Source organism: Empidonax traillii, unplaced genomic scaffold (assembly GCF_003031625.1).
Source record: "Empidonax traillii isolate 1590-97213 ecotype Southwest subspecies unplaced genomic scaffold, ASM303162v1 scaffold860:size262352, whole genome shotgun sequence".
Lineage (NCBI taxonomy): Eukaryota > Metazoa > Chordata > Aves > Passeriformes > Tyrannidae > Empidonax > Empidonax traillii.
In genome coordinates, this window is record NW_020956053.1 from 99,107 (window position 1) to 121,225 (window position 22,119).

Consider the following 22,119-nt stretch of genomic DNA (forward strand, 5'->3'; position numbering starts at 1 on the left):
AACATTGTGTAGCAGATTAGGATGACTTATTTTATTAATGATTGACATGAAAATTATTTTCATGTGTTTGTAGATGATCCCTTATTGTACTTTTTACTTTGAATTTAGAATAACAGAAAAATCTAGATTGCAAGGGACCTGTGGAGCTCAAGTAGTTCAATCCAGTGTTCAAAATGGGCTTGAAGTCAGAGTTCGTCCAGGTTGCTCAAGATTTATATTTTTCCTTTCCATTCTTAGAACAAATTCATTGTGGTCATTTGTTTCTTTAGGTTTTGGAAGGGATTGGTTTAGTTTATTTTGTTGGGTTGGGGTTTTTTTTGTTTTGGTTTGGTATTGGTTTGTGGTTTGCTTTTTTTAAATACAACTTTATATATAGCTAAATAGATTGGTCTTGAGGACACCTAAAGAACCCATGTAAACTCTAATATTTTTATTGTACTAAATGGTATATATATTTAATTTTGTTTGATAGAAGTATTACAAACACCAATGCTGTTTATTGGTCCTTTAATACATTTGCTGCTGCTTGTACTAAAATTCAGTCTCAGTCTTGTTCTGAAACTGCAAATTAACTGATGAGTTATGTCCTGCCACTATCAGTATTTCTAGTCTCATCAGTGAGAAGGACATAGAATGATGAGAAGCCCAGAATTCAAAAGGTCAGGAAATTATTTGCTAAAAAAAAATTGATTGCAATATTAACATTTATTTAATGTTTTGTTTATTTTTAAATTTAGGATACCTTTAGATTAGTTCTATGTAATGTGCCAGTAATTTACCATGAGACTTATTTTCTGTGGGGATCCTAAAAATTTTTATATTGTTCGTTGATGCCTATCTACTTGGTGTCCTTGATATTCTAAATTAATGCTATTCTATAGATGTTTTTTCTTAAGCAATCTTTGAAAAAAAACAAACACCAAAACAAAACACAACAACTCCACCACAATACAATAGCCAATGTATGTCATTGGTTATAGTCATGACAGGTATGAAAGCTAAATGATAATAGTACTCACATCACATAATCAGAAAATTTAAAACCACAAACAAAAGAAGCAATAGCCCATAAAGAACTATATATACATATTTTATATGTAGCAAGTAATCAGTGAGTGTATCTAGAAACCTATTCTTTGTTTTATCATTGGCAACCTTATGAATAATGTCACTAAGCCAAGACTAGATTAAAGAATTTATATTAATATGAAAAGGTGCAGAATTATTTACAGAATATTTAGGATTATGGAAATGTATTTTTTATTTGATTATGAGAATTTTTTTCTTTTCTAACAATAAAAAAAAGTAACAAAATGATCACGTCTCCCAAACAGGCATGTGCATAATTCTTTGATAAGTCAGTATCAATGCAATTTTCTCAACGCTTTGGTCACTGACCAAAAAATACATTAATCCACTGGAAAGCATCAACACTTCAAAATATGCTGATCTAAGGTAAAACAAAAACAGTAATTTGCATAGGACTTTAACTTGCATCACACAGTAGGTCTTGCTCATATCTATTTAGCTACTCAATAATTTTAAAGACTTGTGGATATAAACACATATCCAGTAGAAAATAAATACATAGTTATCCCCAAGTATTTAATTTAATGAGTGGCACACATGCACAGCTTAGATGGGTAGGGGATTTTTAAACTGAACACACATATTACTAACATAGCAAACATTACAGCTCCTCATGAAAAACAGACCATTATAAGACCCATTTGATACCGTTTAGCTTTCATGGGTGGGCCTTGTATAACCATCATTATGCTGCACTTAGAAAGGATCAGCTTGTTTCTTTAATTTGGCTGCTATACTTAAATTGATAGGAAGAAATGCAGAGGTTTTACTCTTGGTTTAGTAGATGAAAAATTAATCAAAATTTTTAATTAGGAGAAAATCACATGCAAATATCACTCAGTAAAACACCAAAGATTTTCAGAAAGGAATGTAATGTAATTCACTTAGACAACTGAAATAATACTTGAGTATTATTCATTGGGTACAAGATATTGACCTCAGAGTTAAAGTCCTATATGTGAGTTAAACTCTACAAGCAACGTTAACTAGAATAGTTTTCATTGCCCTTTAAAATGAAACATAGCAAGCGCAACATAACTGCAGCACAGATATGTTAGATAAGTAGCAAAATACCTGTAAGATAATGCATGTGCATAGGCCTGATTGCCACTTCCTCATGGAAGTCACAACTAAATGTTTGAGTACCTCAGTAAAAATAAAAAAAAAAAAGGTGGAAGACATGCAAAACAAAAAGTCATCTCCTTAAACTGGTATCATCTGCATATTAAATATGTTTAAAATTTAAATTTCCCATCAAAGCTGAGGGGTTTTTTATCTGCAGAAATTTTCCACTTTACTTTCTCTTTGCATATCTCATTCCACTTGTATCAACTTTTTTTAAATTTAAAATATCTAATGGATTTATTCAGAGGACTGTCTATTGCAGTTTTAGACAGTGTGAGGTACTTGAAACATCAGCACAAAGTTGGTAGATATGACATAGGACCAACATGAGATCCATGTACTTCTGGAAAGATGGAGGCCAGGCAGGATTCGTTAGGAATTCTAGATGTGCCTACATCTTATGTTACATTTTTCAATCATTCCTTTGTAGCCTACCACTTTGGCAGAAGAAATTTACACTAGGACAGATGGACTTTCTTTTTCTGTTTTTTGGTGGGATTTTCATTCACCTTTTCCTTATCTTCTTTCCCTTTTTGATTTTGGAATTGGCTCATTTAGTGTTCCCTGACCTCATAAGGAGATCCCATAAGTAACTGATACCGGCTCATGTAGCCAGACAACATGGGAGCTAAAAGACAATGTCTACAAAAGTCTGAGAAGAAAACACACTTCTTTCTGTCTCAATCCTGCAGAAAAATAATTTTGAATTGTGACATTCTACTTGGGTATTTGATTGAGATGATGCAGTTCAGCTATAAAGCATTATCAAACATAGAACAGAGATACAAATTTGTAAATGAATACATTGCATACTAATGAATGTGTTTACTTTGTTCTTACTAGTGTCTTACTAGGTGTCAGGCACCAACACCCACATGAAATGGACATGTTATGTGTGTAGTCCAAGATTACAGATAGTTCTGGGAGTGCAGGAAAAGGCTGACAGATATTTTTATTTATTCAGCTTTTCTATGGTAGAAAGATCGGATGTTCATCCTGAAAAACTTGTTGTCCATAGAAATTCTAAAAGTCCAGTGTTTAAATATGGTGAAAATAAAGATGACATGTCATTTGGAGACACAATATATATTCAGAATTTAGATATTATTTGCATGTAACATTATGATGCTTTGTAAAGTAGTTTTAGTAACGTGAATCTGGGAAAAATTTTCTAATCACCTTACAATGTAAGAATGGAGAACAGAAACCTGGATTACCTTGGAGCCAGTGAAAAGATCATATCATATATGTGATTAAATTACTCCAAGTAGACCCAAGACTGAGAGGAAGAAAATCTCCATCATCACCATCATAGTCTTTGGCAAAAAATTAATCCTATGGGTTGTTTGCTATAACTACCCTGTGGTGCCACTTTATCCTCCGAGGAAAACCAAAGCAGTTGAGGATCCAAAGGGATATCAGAAGCATGAGAATCCCACCAGGGAAAAAAGGTAGATTCTTGGAAGATTCTGTACAATTTTAACTGTATTTTCAATGGGATTTTTAAAAAATAATTACTTTGAGTATGAGTGTTAGCAATATTGGAAGCAGATTAGTAATAACAACTGTTATATTTTTATTTGTTAAGAATTCTTGGGAAAATAAGACAGATTTTTTTGAGCCCTCAGATGTCTCTAGCTACTCAGGATGCAAGTGCAGAGAATTTCCTGATGTGCAAATAAAGTAACTAAAGAATGTGTGTTTCCAGGTGAGAGGCTAGTTTTGAAGGATTCTCTGTCATATGTGTTCTCCGACTCCATCCTTATTTATTTTTTATGGTAATGGAAGAAATCAAATGGAGTCTGAAACAAAACACTGTGTTATGGATGCAGGAACTTATTAATATTCTGTCCCCATTAATTCCAATATAATAAATAAAGTCTTAGAAATATTGATAATGTTTGAATCTATATGAAAATCTGCAGTAATATTTTTTTGTTTTGTAAGTGATTGAAAGTGACGTTATTTTTTTTCAAACATTCAATTTACAGAGTGTTACACTCTGTCTCTTTTTCCCGTGAGTTACTGTCTGTCATAATAAGGAAAATGCCAAATATAAAAGTATGTGAAATGAACTTTTTCATACATTCATTGAGAATCTTCCCCACAGATAAAGTCAAACTTTCTGAAGACAACAGAAATGTTATTCCATATTTAGCTGTTTACAGGAATTTCTAATTATATTTTTCTAATTTATATCTAATAATGGAGCATAGGAAGCTTTGGGTTTTAAGTCCAAGTCTCCTGCAATAAACAGAGACATATTCAACCAGATGCAGCTGCTCAGAGCCCCATTCAACATGACCTTGAATAATCCAGGGATGAGGCATCTACTACCTCCCTGGGCAATCTGGTCCACTGTTTCACCACCCTCACTGTAAAATATTTCTTCATTATATCTACCCTGAATCTACTATCTTTTAGTTTAAAACCATTAACCTTTGTCCCATCACTACAGGCCCTACGAAAAATTCTGTCTCTATTTTTCCTATAAGCCTCCCTTTAGTATTGAAAGGCCAAAATAAGGTGCCTCCAGAACTTCTAGGTAGGGTAAAAAAAAAAATCAAATCTCAGAGGACAATACTAAGGAAAAGCTACTGGGCTTTGGGCATTTGGCAGGGAGCCAAGTCCGAACCATCACAGTCCAGAGGAGGGCTATGAAGATGGTGCAGGGCCTTGAGGGGAAGCTGCCTGAGGAGAAGCTGAGGTCACTTGGTCTGTTCAGCCTGGAGGAGGTTGAGGGGAGACCTCATTAGAGTCTAGAACTTTCTTATGAGGGGAAGAGGAGGGGGAGACATTGATCTCTTCTCTGTGGTGAGCAACAACAGGACCCAACATAACACGGTGATTCTATGATAACACATTTACACAAAGGCACGCTATTTCGGGGAGAGTTTTCTGAGTTACTTCTTAAATTTTATTTCTTGGTTAGGTTGAAGAATAAAAATAAAAAGTCTCACATTAAAAAGAAAAAAAAATTAGTACACCTGAATGTTTCTTAGAGCAAAAGAACACTATTTATATCCTACATATGAATTTAAGTTTCTGAAGGTTTGAAAGTCTTATATCTAACCTGATGGACAACATTGTCAGAGGTGGGACCAGCAGAAGCCTGCAGAGAATGGAGCCCCTAGCAACAACAGCTGCCCAGAATTGCCTGAGGCCCAGCAACAAGGAGCAGCCTTACAGACCTCTGCAGGATTCCCCCCTCCTGGGCCCCCAAGACCACACCTTCCCTTCTTCCCTGACTATCCCTTCCCCCTGAATAAATAGACATATCCTTCCAACCTATCTCTCCAAATCCCCTTACCAGAAGCCCCTGAGATTTGATGCTCCCTAGCAGGAACCCACCCCTGTACCAGAACCTTCTGTATTTCCCTGTATATAAACTGTCTTCTTGGTTAATAAACTGCCATTTTGTGGGTCACATCTTTTGTGTGTATATCCCGTCTCCCAATGCAAAATGTGCCCGGAGGTCTTCCCGCAGGTCGCTCCCAAACCTGCTAGACAACATCAACAATATTTCCATGATTATATATTCCTGACTGTTTTATTAACTGCCAGAGTAAAACTAATTTCCCATCAGTTCTTCATTGCTGTGGCCTTTTCTCACATCCTTATTCTATGTACCCACCTACGCAACCATGCTTTTCTGAGCTTTCGGCAGAACAGACCATGTCCTGACAGCAAGTTCCAAGATTATCCAAGGCTAAAAAGTCCAGAAAGAATAGTAGCTAACTCAGGTGAGGATCAAATAAGCTCCAAAAGAATTCTGGTGGATTGGATCACACAGTCACTCATAATGGCAATCAAGACACTCACTTGATACACACTCACAACAATTAATGAAATCGAAAAGTGCAAAATTAAAACTGGTAAGGTGAAGTTGAACCTTACCTTGTTGAACTAGTTCTTTACTTAATAGAAAAGTTTAAAAGTATTCAGAAACGTAACATGTAACTAATAAGTAAATTCAGAGTTAAGCAATTTATCACTGATGGAACAGCTAGAGATTCAGGAAGGATATGAAAATCTCATGATTCAAGAACTCAATGAATAGGTAGGCAGTGAGTTAAACTGAGGCTCTATAATGTGCAAATTTGATGTGTGCACTGGGTGTAGGTGTCAAGGTTTCAGTAGTGGGGAAGACTCTGTGAGGAGGGGCCAGGGGTTGCCCTGTGCTGGACGCAGATGGTTCCAGCTAACTCCAGTGGACCCAGTGTGGAATGCACCTGATCCATCAAAAAAATTGGTGGCTTCACTGTGAAAACATATTTAAGAAGGGGTAAAATGCTGCACAAGCATGAGGAAAAAAGTGTGAAAAACAGACCTGTGAACACCAGTAATGGAGAAGGAGGACAAGATGCTGCAGGCAACATAGCAGAGATTCCCCTGCATTCCATGTAGAACTATGCTAGAGCATTTATTCCCTCTCTAGCCACACAAGATCAGATGGATATTGCCTGAAGTTATTGAAGCCCATGGAGGACTCAGGCTAGAGTAGGGAAAAGTGCAAGCAAAAAGAAGCAGCAGAGAGGTAGGCATTAACCACAACTTCACATTCCACATCTCCTCTGTGCCGCTCAGGGAAGGGGAAGGTAGAGAGATAAATGGAGCAAAGTTGAGCCTGAGAAGAAAATGGTGGGGATGGAGAGAAGATGTTTTAGCTCATGTCTTTGGTTCTCTCCATCTCTCATCCTGCTCTCTTTTTAATTTGCAATAATTAAAATAATTTTCCCTTAAATGAGTCATTTTTGCCTGTGATTATGTCCTGGCTTGGGCTGGAATAGCACTAATTAATTCTTTCCCACTGAAACCAAGATAGTAATTTGGTAAGTGATCTCCTGGACTTTATTGTACCACAGGAGTTTTTCCATCTTATTTTCTCTTGCAGTCCTGTTGTTGAAGGGGAGTAGTGGAGCGGCTGGTGGGCACCTGGCAGACAGCCAAGGTACACCCAGTACAACTTCTAATGTTCTTTCTTACACTCCAGTTCAAACATTTTTTAAATCCCTGAAGTGTATTGGAAAGGGATAACACTTTTCTACTGAATAATAGACAATTAAGCTTGAATCTCTTCAGGGTTTAAGTTTTTGGTGTCCTTGTGTGCATTCATGTGTACATGTTGAGAAGTAATTAAAGATGCTGAATTGCAGTTGAGAACACTGCAAGATTGAACTGCAACATCCTGGCAAAGTTCAACTGATCCTTGGTCTTTCAATTTTCCTTCCAAGGAAGCAGTCACTTACCCAGTGAATCAGGAAGAAAGTAAGAAATGTAAGGTTTCCTTAAAAGCATTCCAATTAAAATATGATTAGGAGTAACTCCTACAATTTTTACATGTATATTCAATCAGTTTAAAATAAGTAAATAGAATTTGTCTTTATGGTCTATAAAACAAAGAAAACTAGATTGAGCAGAAGTGGCTGACTAGGTTCAAGTTTTACTCTCACCAAAAATTATAATAAAAATATCTTACACGTTATTCAACAATTCATTAACAAATTGACATATGATTTATGAACCAATTTATTTTTGTCAAATGATAATTTTTCCCTGTCAAAATGCAAAACTGCTCATGCAATCTATTATTTTATAAAATAATGATCATAGGTCAAGGCTGAACATTTTTAATTGAACAACTGCTTTGAACTAAACAATAAAGTACTCATCAGGTTCTGGTATCATCATTATATTCTTTACAAAACGTGTTTCTAAAGGCTGACATCATTCATAATTAACATTAAACTTTTATTATAGAACTCTCCACTTTTTTTTTAGCATCAGAAATTAAACAGACTTTATAAATTATTATCTTTTCTATAGCAGTCAATTTATTTCAATACATAAAAATATCAAGAAGAACTTCAAATGATAAGTAAGAGGAACCAGACTTCACACTGCCATACAAATAGTCTTTAAAAATCTCTAGGGTGTGGATTTACCTGCTCCTTGGGGAGAAAAACTGGTCAGAACAAAATATATCAAAACAATAACTTGGAGAGAACTTGAAAGCATCCTAGCTCCTTAAAGTAACTAGAATGAAAAAAAAAATATGAAGCAAGCAGTACATATTTTTAGCCTCCAGCAGCTAGAACATTGTGACAATATAATTTATTGTCCTCATCTTCTTAAATCTGGGTAAAGATGTACAGTACATTTTAGCAGACCTTGGAGCTTTCAAAACATCAAAGGAGAGGAACCTGCTCCTTCCAATTTTCCCAGAGTTCTGACACTGACTTCACACGGGTTCTAGTGATTTGCACACTTCTCTTGACATGAATTCATTTAACCACCCTGATGAAGAGCTAATGCTTCAAAAGAAACCCACATCAATTCAGTCATCAAAGGGAAGTATATCCATGGAATAATATGCCTGAGGAGTGCCAGAGCCAATAGGAAAAAAAGTGAAGGATAACACTGCCAAATTCAGAGGAACATGGGAGACGGATTTGCTTCTGTGAGTGACAACAAGCTTTTAGATGAGTTGGACTATCTTTTGTAACTTTGCCTTAATGTGTGAAAATAGCGCAATATGGAAAGGAGAGATGCCATATTTTGCTTATCACTGTTGTAAGTGCCAGGAACTTCCAGAACAGCTTCAACTTATACTAAATATTCTGTAGAGTTTTGGAATTCATCCACAAGCAAAAGGCTTGTGACATTATCACCACACATGTTATTTCTGTTCTGGTACAGAGATAAAGTTGTAGTAGAAAGACATGTGAAGGAGGAAAAACTATCTACATATATTTTAGAATCTATGCTTTTAATATGAAAAAGTCAGTAATATAGTATTGAATAACTGGAAAAAATGGAATAAAACCTACCAATTCATCAGCTAAATTACCTAGCAAAACTGACTGCAATAGCTAAAAAACCCAAAAAACCAAACCAACAAACTACACCTCAAAACCCCCAAAACAATAAACACCAACAAACAAACAAACAAACAAACAAATTTTTAAAAAAGCCACCATGGACTTTATTTCATTCCTTTTCTTCCAGAAAACTTTCAATCTGAGTCTAAACCAACCTACTTCCTCACAGGCCCCCTGTTCACTTTAAAGGAGAAGATAAGAAAATACAGGAAGAGTATGCAGAAAAAAGCAAGAGACGAAGTCCAGAGGATGCTAGAGTAAGGTGTCTCTCCTCCAACATGGGGTTATGACTATCTTTCTACTTAGAGGTTGGAGCAGAGCCTGAATCCCCTGCAGTAGAGAAAGAAGTATGAAAAAAGATATTATTTTTGACCACTGCAGGGAGAAATTAAGCTCTCAATTTCCCATATCCATTCTGAAATGCCCTTGGGGGTGGGAAGGGTAAAGAAGCAACAGAACATAAGACCGAATTAAACACAAAGTGGAGAAGAAGAAAACCAGGACATAATGGAAAACATTTACATATCTGAAATTCTGGAAAAGGCAGATCCGGGAAAAAAAGTTGTGACACTTGAGGTGCTATTTATCCCATCAAATCATAAATAAAACCCTATAATAATTTTTACAAACCCAGAAAAATAAAGAGTGCTAAAGTAATGAATCTATTACATAAGCACAAATCATACACTATGTAAGCATAAATTATACAAACATACGATTTTTAGTCTCATAGCAGGTAAGTAATTAATTAAATACTGTTTATCATATGTAAAATATCATGGAAAAACTTCTAGTAGGAAAATGAAAAGCATTTTTTAAGGAAATTGTACTTGGGTGTAAGAAGATAAGGTCCCACTTCCATGGGAGAAAAATCTGAATTAAAAATTTGGACTTGGAAAATGTAAATTATTTTCCTTTTCAATTTTTCCTCCTCCTACAGAATGCATGTGAAGCCTTTCCCATTTCCATCCCCACAAACAAAATAAAAAAAGTTCTCCAGAGTATAATTAAGTTTCTGATTTCCTAAAAAATATTTCATAATTAAGTGTAATTTTTCACAGTAATTGAGTGCTCTTTTCAAAGATCTCCTATGATAGGAAATTAAAATTAAAATTAAAAATTACCAATTATAAGAGTAATTTTTATTACATGAAACATTTTTAATCCAGTATAATAGAACAGAAGAGTGTCAGGTGCCTTATTCTAACCTACACTTTTTATAATCTTCCAGTAACTGATTCAACAAAGAAGAAATATTTCCAATTTTAACAAATATTACCAAAATTAACAAAGGTGTACCACAATCATTTCATGAAAGAAATTTCCAAAGATTCCTTTACTTATGCTGAAGTAAGGTAAGAAAAGGCAGCTAGTGTTTGTCTCTGTATTTAGGTTTGGATAATAGCTACCTGTTTATAAAATGTTCATCTGTAAATAGTTATATATCTGCAACTAGCATGCATTTTTTAATAAATGGGGGTATGTTTTAATAAAAATAAATTTATAATAGAAATATGAGTCCACTCAGCTGATCTATTTTGCAATAATCAAAGAATAGGTTAGTCTGTGTTATATGGATTCCATACCAGAGCCATTTTGACTGACATGAAGAGAATCAGATAGTGGAGTAAACAAGACTTTTAAGGGAAATAATCATTCATGCAAACAGCATATCTCACAGAAAAAAAAGAGAATGAGTGATTCACTCACATTTCATACCAACATAAGGAATTACAGTTGTTACATTTTACTACTGTAACTGATAAAGAGAGTAAAACAAAAAGCCTATGCATGAAGTTTCATTGTCCTTGCATCATTTGGATATATGCTTTATAAAAAATTAAATATAACTTTTTCAAACCATTGAGTCATATACTCCAAAGTGTGAAATCAATTCAAAATTATTTTTTGTACAAAATCCATATAAGATGGTATACAGAGAATAGGATTTTTTAGAACATTCTAAGTTGGTCCTCCTCTGCACCTTTCTTGAAATTTTACCTTTGAACTCAATACCAAGAATAACTGATCAGTACTCTAAATACCAATCTGAAAAAACTGCTTGTTTAAGCAAACATATTTTTATTAAAAACACAATAAATAAATTTTTTTTTGTGAAGGTTACAATTATCATTAAAAAAAGAGGAAAAAGTAACTCCTGGTTTTTATAGGGCTTCTTCATGGCTTACTATCAGTTTAAAAATTTCCAACAGCTGCATCACATAAATCAGTGTTAAGAACCACTGCCAGATAAATCTGGATCACATTAGCATAATAATGGAACCTGGTATTACAGCATGTTGATCAATAGCCTTGTGCAATTCTAAACAACAAGAAAACACTGTCCAAAAATACTCTGGGGAAAAAAAAAAAAAAGAATCAAGAAACAACAACAACAAAAAAACCAGGCTTAATTTCCCTAGACAATCATCAAGAAAACCTTAGGTACAGAAAGATCAAACCTACTTCACCCAAAACACAGGGCATATTGCTAATTACCGGTGTTAGGACACAAATAGAAACTTGTCTAGAATATTTGTTGTGAAGGAATTTTTGTGATTTTGTATTTTGGTAATTTTAGTGAAATCCTAAAAAAGAAAAATGATCTTCAAAAGAGGTAATTCACAGATAGAACTGCAAATAGGAAATAGTTAAGTCAAAACAGAAAATTATGAGATTATGATTAATTAGGGTGATCTTAGAAAAGTAGAACAGAGATGGATAAAAAAATATCACTGAGGAGCGTGGAAAGGAATGGAATAAGAAATAAGTTGTAGAAAATAGTGAAAAAATGAAAGCAGTATTATGAAAAGAGGAAGGTACAAATACATTCAGTACTCATTTTTCATGTTAAACCCTAGTCAAATCCATTGTTTTCCACTTTTAATTCAGAAAAGAGAGATATATCCATTTTAATTATTTTGCTGTATCTGAAAGCTTATAATATCTTATAGAATTTTTTATACACACCCTGAGAATGAGACTTGTGCATATTATTTATATGTGGTAACATAATACTTTCTATAGTCTTTAATTTGGGAACAAAAAACTTTAAGTCATTTACAGAGTGAATAATATTTTTTTTCCTATCTCTGAGTTCTGTATTTTGGCCAGTCAAGAGGTTTACTTGATTTTTTTTTTCTTTTTTGTTTTTTTAATGTATGGAGGATTGTGTGATATTTTTATATTTTAAGTATTTTTTTCAATTCTATATTTAAATATATTTTCACTTCTTACATTCACTTAAAATCACAGTGGAAAGAAAAACAATTAATAGAGATTATTACTGCCATGCTTCATTTTCCCATGGTCTGGGTTTACATGTTTACAATGGCACTTGGACTAGGCAAAGAATATTGTTGCAATTATCAATTTCAAATGGCTATGACAGGTGATTAATTTGATTAGCATTTCCCTGTGACTTTTTCATCCAGATTATATTTATAGACTTGGGTTATCAAATACCAAAGTACATAATGAAGACAGTAACCCAAGAATTTACTTAGCTTCAAATTAGAAAATCCCACAATACTTTGACTTAATTCCAGATTTTGCCATGGTAGGTAATTGTGTCAGTTGTTATTATTTGAAAATAGTGTCCTTCAATATTTACTGTTTCCTTCAAATAGTAGAAATCTTTCGGCAACTTATGAACAGCTACTTTCTAAGTGACAAAACTTACAGCACAAAAACAGCCTAAAAGTACTAAAATTACAGCTGTTATCAGCACTCGGGTGTTGCCACTTTTGTGTATGTACAGTTCCATCTGGGAGTTTACATGGGTCTGCTATGCCTTTTACAGCATCCATCTCTTTTCATTCCTCTCATATCTCACTATATCTCACTTTTTAGTTACCCTTTTTTTTTTTTAACTGGTGTAATAAAGATTTTATATATATGTACTATCTCTCCACAACCTCCCTCAATTTTGTATTCAGTATTTACTAGTTAGATCATTACACTAGGCCCTTTTCATTTCAGCAGCACCCAACATCCCACCCAAAAATATGAGCTCCATTCATTGTAGATGGGTGCTGGTTACTCTAGAGAAGCTTTCTCATCAACAATTTTAATCACCGTGTAAAAGAGTGTTAGAGAAATGCTGATCTGCACGCTTTAGCACTAGAAGTCTTTATTGGTTTCTTCCAGACCATAGTTAGGAAAAAACAGCATTTTTCCAAAACGAGATTCCTCTTTTATAGTATTAAAAAATCCTAGTTAAAACTTAGTCTACTTCTATAGTTTTAGTATGGTGGATATACAGAAAGTGACTTTAAAACTGTCAGCAGGAAAAGCAAATCTGCTTCATCTTAAAGAAACTTCTAATATTGTTTAAAACTGGAAAAAATACACATTTGTCTCTTCACACAGTTTATTTCATATTATAGGGCAACAGCATTTAATTAGCAAAATAAAGTCCTTTGAACAGACGTTATAGATGCATAGAAGCCAAGTTTCCCATACAACTGGAATAGTAGATGTGTAGTATATATGTTTCACAATGCAAAAATCAAAGCATATTGGACCATATAAGAAACCTGTGTAAATGCATGACTGAATTTGTAAATCCTAATAAAAAAGACACTTTTGCATAACTATCTGTGTTGCTATATTTATATCCTAAAGACTTTTTTTTTTTTGGGGGGGGAGGGGATGGTAGATAAGTCACTCATCCATCTCAATATATTCAGGGATATCCAATATATTTTTGACATTAACTTGTACTTAGGTAAATAATTTGGATGATAAAATATTCATTTCCAGCTCTGCAATTAATTTATAGGAGTCAATAACAAGTGATCGAAGTCATAATTCAGGACAAATATTAGAGAGACAGAGAGAAAAGTTCTCTAGCTCAAACCTTATGCCTGATCATTACTTCATTCTAATTATTCACATGGACACATATATATTCTCACAAAAACTCACATCTTTTTTTTGGCTTCTGCAGACATACCACTAAAATAGAAGAATGATGCCTTTCCTCAAAAACAATAGAAACAGTCTACAGGAACTAAATGTTCAGGGTTTAGTTTAGCAACAGTATATGGTTGTTCCAGACATGTTATGATTCAATTATCAACTTTATGAGGTATGTTTATTGATACTCTCAACTGCAACAACACAAGGTGAATTTAACAACTGGTCTAAGAGTTACCTTTCTGTTATGTAAACAGGTCTAGCAGCTGGACAACCCTGTAACAGCACGAGTCTTTCCCATAGACTATAACTTTCTGGGACAAGACTATTATTGTGAACTATCATTCTTTTCCTTTTTATAACTGAAACACAGGTGGAAGACTAATGGCTACAGACTGTGCTGGCATGCTGTGTTGCAGTGTCATATAAATTTGTCATATATAAGTGGCCTCCACAACAAAAATCTTTCCTTCCTAGGCTTTTTCAAATCCCATAAAGCAACTCAGCAACACAAAGAAAAGTGAATAAGCAAAATTTGTGGTTCTCAGAGACCACCACCCTATAAAACTGGTACGTGCGCTCTTCATCTGGAGTTAGTTACCAGTTAAAGCTAGTTAACCACCTTTCCAAAGAAGATAGATAGTAAATCTCAGAGATTGTAAAAGAGTTTTTTCTTGCATTACATGAGAAGAAAACTATCTAGCCCTATACCCATGACCTAATTCAAAGCAGCCAAACTGGCCATCCTATTCAAAGCAAGATATCCTATGGAAAGTTGATAATGGGAAAATCTCTTCCTAAGGTCACTTAGTAGAAAGGTTCCTGCACCTTCAAGTAATTGCCAAAATTTTAGTTGGTTGTCTGGGTTTGATTTAGTTTGGCTTGGTTTGTTTTGGTTTCAGGTTTGATTTTAAAACCTTACAACTTAACTTTGGAATTCCTTGCTAGCTAACCATTTTTTCCTAACCTGTAAAAATCTTGGCTTCTTTACAGTAATATGAGCATAAATTCAGGAGATCAGTTGCATTTTGTCTGGGCTAGCACATTCTGTTATCAGTTTTAATTATCTACCTTTCTCTCTCAATGAGTATTTAGACATTTAACATCATATCAAAATATTCCCAAGAGTATAGAACAATTATATGTTCTTTCAGCTATGCATTTATAAGCATAATGCCAAGCGTTTTATTGCTTCAATATATTTTTCATAAAAAATAAAACTTTCAAATTGAAAAAAACCCCTCCATTTAAATGTCTTGTCTACTCAGACTCCATCTCAGAGAAGAATATCTGTGTACCATTAGATTTACTATTATATTACATTCTGTTACATTTCTGTCAATTGTCTGTTTCTCTTATCTACAAATTTTGCCATATTTATTGCTGTGTGTCCCTACCTACTGTGCCCTCCTTCTTTTTTTAATTGCCATTGTTCCCTCCTTTATCTGCCTTCCTCTTTGTTCTCTTTGCTTTCTTTAGCCTTCTCTTCTCATTGGTCTTTGTCTAGCATTTATACCTTTTTTTATTTTCTCTTTCTGTGTAAGGGAGAGTGTAATTCTGTTTAATTTTGTTCACTGGTCTCTAAATTCTCAAGTGAAATTCACTCCTTTCTTCTCCTTCTACGTAGATAGTGGAGAAATTTACTGTGGAGGACTGTGGAGCAGCTGAAATAAAAATCAGTGACTCAGTGATAAGAGGTTTGAAGCTGTTTCCAAAGTCGTGAATCCTTAATTTGTTCCTAATCAGCTCCCAGTATCTTCTCTGGTTGACAGTTTGGACAGGAAGTGAACAGTGGTGAGGGAAGCAAAATGTGTGTATTTAATACATAGAGCTCAAAAAAGAGCTACAGTTGACAAAGGAAACATTTTGAAGTTCAGTAAATGGTCCATTGTTGCCCTCTCAACAACTCCTGGTCTACAAAAATATCCTAAAATACTTAAACAAGCAAGTGAAAAAGAAGCTTTTTAAGTTTCAGTTGTCAAGGTTAGTTGTGAATGAAGACTTAAACTACTGCAAATACTGCAGTCTGATGTGTCTTAAAGCCTTAATAGCCAAACAGTCAAAGATCTTGTCTCTGTCAGATTCAATCTAGGACCTCATACAGTTGACATTTTTTTCATTATTAGTGCTGTTTGCTAACGTAAGCAACTGTTCTATTAGTAAATTAAAGGTATAGAACTAATTTGGAGTTAGATACTCCAAATTCTATTTGAAATGGCAATAATCTAAATGAAGTGATAACACACTCAGAAAGGGTCTTTTATATGGTTTAAGTATAGAAGGAATTGTTCATAAGAGAAATAACTTACAAAGAACAAAACCATACACATGCATGAAGTAAAATGGAGCTGCATACAAACCAACTTGGATTCAGAAAGGAGAATCAACACACCCTCGTGGCATTTTGCTCAGACAGGACATTGATATGGGCTCAGGGCTTCCTGCCCTTCATGCACTGCACAGTGTGAGGGAACAGTCACCATCTTATCTTTGTCTGGGGAAGCCACGGAGACACGACCAAGGGGGAGCATCCATCATCTCGGTTTTGTTCCCAGTGGTGAACACCTTTTTGTGGGCAAAGCACCTTCTCTTTTTATATAATTCTGTTATTAATATTGCTGTTGCTATTGTGCGCTTCTTACTCCATCACTTTGTGCTTTCAGAAAATTATCACAACCCATTGTCTCTTCCTTTGTCCCTCCCTTACCAAAAAGAGTGGGGGGAGTGGCTTATTTGGAGTTTAATTTCTGGCTGGTGGTAAAACCACTGCACTCTGACATAGCAGAAATGAGAGCAAGATAGAAATGTGGAGCTTTTTTTTGCCCTCTGGTTTTGATGAGAACTAATATGAGAAATATGGAGACTTGCACCAAGAATAATATATAGCAAATATACAAAAAGAAATAATTGCATAATAATTTCCTAAAAAATGTAAGCTAAGGAGTTTGTCTGGGAAATAGTAAAGGATGTAACAGACATATAAATGTTTACAAAGACATATAGATAAAGTTCAATGGATCAGGATAAGAAGGGGATCTGAGTCAGAAAAAAAAGATTGCTGTAGCTACCAGGGTGGCATTAGTTGACACAAGCTGGAGGCTGCACTAATGTCAGGAGAATAACCTAATAGCTGCCTGTTTGACATAGACTCATATGTAAATACCCACACAGAGTAAACACATCTGCAGCATAGTTAGAATTAGAAATGCAAAAGCAAGCAGAGCTATTAAAAATGAGGGCACTGGAAGTTTCTGCTAGTGCCAATACTCATGCTTTTACTAGCCTTCTTCCATTGTAACATTTCTGTAAGATAATTATGACAATTTAGCAAAGTAAGATGTAAATTACAATGCTTTAAAAATAGGAGGTTTTATAGGCAAAATCTAGTCTTCCTGAAATATGTTTTTCCCCTTTTAAAACTGGGAATTGCTAGTATTTTACTTCGTGCTATTTCTTTTTTTAGCAAGAACATAAAATTAGTAAGATGGTTGTTTTACTTTGGATTATGTAGTTCGTTTGGGGTTTTTGTTTTAATTTATTAAATGATCTGAATGTTTTTCACTAAAATTTTAGATGTGGAGAAAAGGATGGATAATTCTATGATTTCAACACACTAAAATCAAAAAATGTAAATTATTCTGAGAAAGTGTACCTTAAATTTGTGACTGGCTTTCAGCCAGAAGACAACGTTTGATTATGTTTTTACTAATACCTGGTACATTTATTATGGAGATACAGGTACCTGACAATATTATCAAGCCAGGAGCAAGCACTGATGACGTGACAGCAGGGTGCTCAACCCAGCTGCATGGGTGTTCTCTTATCAGCAGGGAAAGCATTCATTCTGCTCCTCCTGTGGTACTCTGGACCACTGAAGCAGGTCCAACTCTTATGGCATGGTCAGAGAAACCGGGCTGGCTTCTTGTTCTGGCATGTCTGATGTTTTTCCATGCCCTTTACAGTTAGCATAGCTTTCCCCAGAACCAACTCACCTACCTGCATCTGTAACAATATTTAATATTAATCAATACTAGGGATTTGCTTTTAATTTTACATTTTAATACTCATTCTTTCTTCTCCCCTCCCCTCCCTCTCCTCCCCTTCCCTACTCTCCTCTCCTCTCTCTTCATTAGTTGGACCAAACAATTTTATAGCCACTATGAGTCCACTCATTTAGTATGAGTCTGTTCATTTAATACCAAATTCAAACCTTTGGAAGTACTAGAATGAGGATGCAACACAATGTAACACTAGGAGCATCTTGAAATTTTTAAGATCTACTTATTAATCTACTGAAAATGTTTTTTATCTTCAAGAAGAGTAGGCATAATTAGGGAGTCAGATATTTAAGGACAATTCATCAACAGAGAGAAGGCAGTGGATGTCTCCAGTAATTTCAGTTAATTTCTCCTATGCAACTCAGCATAGGAGTAACCTGTGCGTTTGATCCTTGGTGGCCTCAGCGGGGAGCATAGATAAAAGGATAATTTATCTTGCTTAAGTACAAGAGATTAGAAACTATGATTATTAACTCCCCTTTTAAACACTGAGGATGTTTAAAGCTTTTTTCCATTCAGCTCCTGAGAGAAAATTAACCATGTGTAGCTAAACAAAAGTGAGAGCACAGCCTGTGTGGGGTCTCAGAATACCAGTTGGAAGTATTAGCTACTGTCCAAAATAAGGCCTATCCAAAGTTGCAAGTTGGAAGTAATCATAGGAAATCAAACCTTAGTGGGGTTTTTTTTGTTTGGTTGGTTTGGGTTTTTGGTTTGGTTTGGTTTGGTTTGGTTTGGTTTGGTTTGGTTTGGTTTGTGTTTGGTTTGGTTTGTGTTTGGTGGGAGGAGTTTTGGGGTTTGGTTTTTGTTTGTTTTTTTGTTTTGCTTTGGGAGTTTTTGGTGGTTTTTTTGTTTGCTTTGGTTTTTTAATTGTTTTTAGGGGTGTTAGTTGTATAAATACAAAAGAAAGAGTACACAAAAACCACAAATATGCATAAGGAGGGCAACAAGAAAACCCTAAAAATAGTGTCTACGACATGACTCAGAAAGACTTCCAAGTATGAAATTTTGCTGAAAGCTTGGTTCAGATACATGAAGTAATACTGTCGTTCTGCAAACAGATTTTTTTTGTAGGTACTTACAAATATAATTAATGGAAAGATATAAATTTTTTGCATATCATTCACAGCTTTAAATTATTTTATAGTTTATTTTTAATTTGAGGCAAAGATTATCATATGACATATACTAAATTAAGCATATACAGTAACACAAAGATACAAGTATAATATTGATTGTACACTTTCTGTAATGGCCATATCAGATATGCTTCTCTTCCATTTGTTATTGTTTAGCTGCCATTTAAGTGCAATCTAAATCAGTTCAGGCTGTTGAGCACTCAGTGAAAACAGTCAATGACTGCAATTTCAACAAGATTCAATTCTGAGGAGACCAATTAAACAAAGAAGTACAAAACTGGATAAGGATGGAATCAGAGGACATGAGCTTCACAAATAGTCAAACTGCAAAATCATTTTAATTTATACAGAAATTTATTGAAGAAAAAAAAAACAAATAGTGGCCTTGTCTATCTGAGACAATTTGTTTAGCTCTCCAGCTATATATTTTCCAAATGCACATGTAGTCCCCTGAAAATATTTTTGTTTGTTACAAAACTAAAGGGAAGGCAACAAGTGCAATCTGATTACACCTTCATTAACGTCACTAAGTAAAATGACAAAATCCACTGTCATGCTAGAACAATAGTTTTCACAAGCAACTGTACCTCAGTAAAACTTCACTTGTTTAAATAAAAACCTTTTGCGAAAAGAAATCTCTAGGAAATCACCACACTACTTTTTACAGAAAATAAACGTTTTTAAATCATGAAAGATTTAAGAAAGCTTGCATAATTTCACTATCATGCTTTGTTAATTTAAAATCCAATTCTCCACTCACACAAATGTGTACTATTCTTCCACTGTTCCCACACTCCAGTAAGATCTTGTAAATCTTGCAAAAATAGTCTATTTCAAGACCTATATTCAGGCTCAGTTGTCTTTTCCTTTTAAAATGCTGACTTATTCTACCCTCTTCCACAGAACTGCTTATACTGTTTTACCAGAATGTAATGGCATCCTAAATACACCATACCACAACTTTTAAGCATGACAGGCTTCCTTGACTTTCTCCTCAAGATACAGACCTCTAAAAAAAATAAAAATCCCAAAGCTCCAGCATTGAAGGATTAGTTGCACTTAAAAAGAATCCTGCACACATATATCTATAAATGAATATAGGCATCTATATACCTATGTGTCCAGATATATATACATTTATACATATGAATTAACATGTGCCTGCAAATACATATAAACCTTTTCAGCAGTTTGAATAAGACATAAAGAAAAACAATTCTGTTTTTGCAAGATATTATATTCCTTTTCCTTCTATCCTCCTAACTTCTTTCACCCCTTTTTCTCATGCTCATTAAAATTGTAACTCAGTAAGGACCGTTGGTTCCTAACTGTAGAAACTGTTTAATTCTTTTGCATTTGTCCAGAACATTGTTTACATACTCCTTGAGATTACAATTTAGAGTGGATTCACCAATAGAAGCCTTGACTGCTAGTGAGGGACTTTTGGGGCTCTGACATTTGAGTAAATCTCAATTTTATCTTTTGAGGAGTGGGCAGAAAAGAGGAAAACCACATGATACTGTTTTTTCTCATTGTTGTGAAAGACAACTCTCAAATCCTTTATCTAAGGGTTCCCTCTTTCCTGCAGCTGATATCAGAATTGCATACAAACATTCATAAAACAGGAAATAAAAATGGAAACACAGAACTAAAAAGAGAAACAATTTCATTAGAGATGCATTTCTCCATATCTGCTGACAGTTAACCATTTGACAAACAGAATTTGCATCCTGTACAGACTTAAGATGAAGAATTTTATTGTTCTAGTTTCCTTCTAGTAACAAGTTACATTTTCCTTTTAGTGAACAGATGCTGGACTGTATGCAATAGTTAAAAAAAGTAATCATTACCAGTAAATCAACATTTACCATAGAACCTTATGAAAATAAATCCCTTTATTTGAGCAGCATTATGCAAAGCAAAATGAAACTGGATGTTCCTTGATTAGGAACAGATACTACATTCTTCATTACAGGATCACGGAATCATAAAATCATAGAATGGTTTGATTCAGAAGATGATCTAGTTCCAACTCCGCTGTTGTGGGCAAGGACATCTTTCCCCAGATCAGGTTACTCAAAGACAAGGATTTCTTGGAAACCTGTTCCAGTATCTTACTACCCTCTTTGTAAAGAATTTCTTCCTCATATCTAAGCCTAATCATAGAATCATAGAGTGTTAAGGGGTTAGAAGAGACCTTAAAGACCATGTAGTCCCAAACCTCCTGCCATAGGGAGGAACATCTCCCCAGGTTGCTCAATACCTTATCCAACATGGCTTTGAACACTGCTATGGATGGGGCACCCACAAGCTCTCTGGACAATGCGTTCCAGTACTTCACCACCCTCACAGTAAAAGTTTTCTTCCTAATATCTAACCTAAATTTCACCTCTTTCAGTTTGTACCTATTCCCCTTTGTCATTGCACTATAGTTCTTGATGAAGAGTCCCTTTCTGGCTTCCCTACAGGTCCTTTTCAAATACTGGAAGATTGCTGTGAGGTCTCTACACAACCTTCTCTTCTCCAGGCTGAACAACCCCAGCTTTCTCAGCCTGTCTTTGTCAGGGAGGTGCTCAAGTCCTCATCTACCCTCTTTTAAGTTTAAAACCATTGCCCCTTGTCCTGTCACTGGAGGCTCTGGTAAAAAGTCTCTTTCTTATAACGCCCATTTAAGTATAGAAAGGTCACAACATAGTCTCCCTGGAGCCTTCTGTTCTTAAGGCTGAACAACCCCAGCTCTCTCAGCCTTTCTTCATAGGAGAGGTGCTCCAGCCCTCTGATCATCTTGGTGGACTTCTTTGGACCTCCTCCAATAGGTTGATGCTTTTCTTGTGCTGGGAGCCTTGGAGTTGGACACAGTTCTCCAGGCGGGGTCTCGCAAAAGCAAACTAGAGAGGAAGAATCAGCTCC

At 34.9% G+C, this 22,119-nt stretch overlaps 1 protein-coding gene across 1 annotated transcript in view; it reads right to left on the minus strand.

The window, feature by feature from the left end:
• The window catches only part of LOC114067090 (CUB and sushi domain-containing protein 3-like), a gene marked incomplete at its 3' end in the record, with an annotated part of 184,081 nt that overhangs the window by 81,041 nt on the left and 80,921 nt on the right, over nt 1–22,119 (minus strand). The window lies entirely within an intron of this gene.